At 41.4% G+C, this 2,707-nt stretch overlaps 1 non-coding gene across 1 annotated transcript; it reads right to left on the bottom strand.

Moving 5' to 3' along the window:
• Positions 1-2,234: 2,234 nt before the first annotated feature.
• LOC128100240 (U1 spliceosomal RNA) lies at positions 2,235-2,398 on the bottom strand. The gene has a single exon (XR_008214751.1). It is a non-coding gene; the product is annotated as a U1 spliceosomal RNA (small nuclear RNA).
• Between the last annotated feature and the right edge of the window lie 309 nt (positions 2,399-2,707).

Genomic DNA, 2,707 nt, shown 5'->3' with positions numbered 1-2,707 from the left:
TTTTTATTTAGTTTTTGAGACAGGTTTTACTATATAGACTTGTCTGGTCTGGTGATAGCTGGGTAAACCAGGTTGACCTCGAACTCATAAAAATCCATCTGCCTTTGCCTATTATTTGCTGGGATTAAAAGTGTGTGCTGCAACCTATACTCAGAAGGACAAACATGGTATGTACTCATTCATAAGTGGATATTAGATGTAAAACAAAGGATAACCAGACTACAACCCATAGCTCCAGAGAAGCTAGCTAACAAGGAGGATCCAAAGAGAGATGCATGGATCACCCTGGGAAGGGGAAATAGATGAGATCTCCGTGAGTAGACTGGGGGTGAGGAGTGGACAATGGAGGGTAGGGGATGGGGTACAAGAACATAAGGAAATGGGATGATCGAGCTGGAACAGGGATGGAGTAAGAGAGCAATGAAAGAGATACCATAACAGAGGGAGACATCATGAGGATAGGGAGAAACTGGGTGCTAGGGAAGTTCACAAGAATCCACAAGCTTGTTCCCCAGCTTAGACTACTAGCAATAGAGGAGAGGACGCCTTGTAGCTCAAGTTTTGCTATGTCCTGCCTGGCCCATGGTCAGGACAAATCTTTCCCATTCACGCCTCCCAGTAAACACACAGAGGCTTATATTAATTAAAACTGCTCAGCCATTAGCTCAGGCTTACTCTTACGAGCTCTTACACTTAAACTCAGCCCATTTCTGTTAATCTATATGTTGCCACATGTTCCGTGGCTTTACCTGTGTGCCACTACATGCTGCTCCCTGGACAGCAGGTTGGCATCTCCTGACTCAGCCTTCCTCTTCCCAGAATTCTCCTTGTCTGCTTATCCCATCTATACTTCCTTCCTAGCTACTGGCCAAGCAGCATGTTATTTATCAACCAATCAGAGCAACACATTCATAGCATACAGAGCAACATTCCCATCAGTGCCTGAACTGACTTACCCCAGTAATCAGATCAGTGAATACTCTGTCACCATAGAACCTTTCTCCAGCAACTAATGAAAGCAGATGCAGAGATCCACAGCCAAGCACCAGGCCAAGCACCAGTCCAAGCTCCAAGAGTCCAGTTGAAGAGAAAGTAGAGTAATTCTATGAGCAAGGGGCATCAAGATCATGATGGAGACAACCAAAACAAACTAGTTAGAACTCATGAAATTTAGACCAATACCTGTGGAGCCTCCACAGGACTGGACTAGGCCCTCTGCATAAGCAAGACAGTTGTGTAGCTTGATCTGCTTAAGGAGCCCCTTGGCAGTAGGATAAGGATCCATCCCTGGTGCATGAGCTGGCTTTTTGGAGCCCACTACCTATGGTGTGACACCTCGCACAGCCTTGAGGCAGGGGGAGGGGCTTGGACCTGCCTCTGCTGAATGTACCAGGCTCTGCTGACTATCTATGAGAGGCCTTACCTTCTTGTAGAAGGGAATGGGAGGTTGATTGGAGGCAGAAGACTGGGAGGAGGGAAGAGAGGGATCTGTGATTGGTATGTAAAATGAATAAAAAAATTCTTAATTAAAAAAAAAAACAGGTATGTGCCACAATTCCCAACTGAATTAAAAAAAATGTAAGTCAAAATTAGTTACTTTTAATGATCATTTAAAGGTCATGGGTTTTATAGATGTAAATGAGCCATTTTAAAACAGAATTCAAAGAAAGGACAATAGTTCCATAACATTTTGGAAATGTTAGTGAAGCATTTAGTATTCATATTCTATGATTTCCTTGTGTAAAAAAAATCCTTAAAGATCTAAAAGGATTTTTCTGTGTATGCTTGTCTTGTTGTTTTAAAAAAGTCCCCTCTGTTGGTGCATCCCCAGTGGTCAATGTGGGAAAGGGGAGACGAAGTAAGTGCTGGAGAAAGATGCTATTATATGTTCAAAACCTTTGATCCTAGCATGAGGAAGTAGTTAGGCCAAGGAGACATAATACTTTATAAAATGTTACTTTTTGCATAAAATGTTTGGATGCTTAATTGACATGTTATCCAAGAATTTTAGAGAAATAAATGAAGCTCTGTGTTTTCTTGGAATTATGCCATATGGGAAAACTCAGGGGAAACCTTCTCTGCTGTTCCATAGTTGTGATGTTATACCCCACAGAGGCCTTTGTTCAACCACGATGGCACCACACAAAATTATTAGAAATGATGGAAGGAAATTCAGAAACATCCTGGTAAACCCTATCCACCTTAATAAGTCCATCTTTTTTTTTTTTTAATAACAGGGGAGAGTGCGAACGCAGTCCTCCACTGCCACAAATTATGTAGTCGAGTTTCCCGCATTTGGGGAAATCGCAGGCGTCAGCACATCCGGAGTGCAATGGATAAGCCTTGCCCTGGGAAAACCACCTTCGTGATCATGGTATCTCCCCTGCCAGGTAAGTATATAAGTCCATCTTAAAGCCATATAATTGCAAGTCTTGTTGCCTTGTTTCTTTCTTTGTGTCCTCTAGATTTTATGGAACAACCATTTTGCTTATATGCATATAATCATAGGTAATGGTGAGACATAAACACAGTCAAATAGAAAAGAAAACAATGCCATGCCTCATGCAATGTCCATTCTTTGCTAGGTAGAGATAATATTTCTCATAAGGAATTATATTACTTTTACTTATGCTTACTTTCATGAAAATTGGACATTAACTTCTCACAAAAAATCATATCCATATATATTGGCTATATACCTGTGTAT

Source organism: Peromyscus californicus, unplaced genomic scaffold, assembly GCF_007827085.1.
Source record: "Peromyscus californicus insignis strain IS unplaced genomic scaffold, ASM782708v3 Scaffold_6__1_contigs__length_162567912, whole genome shotgun sequence".
Lineage (NCBI taxonomy): Eukaryota > Metazoa > Chordata > Mammalia > Rodentia > Cricetidae > Peromyscus > Peromyscus californicus.
This window is presented reverse-complemented; position numbering and strand designations above follow the sequence as displayed.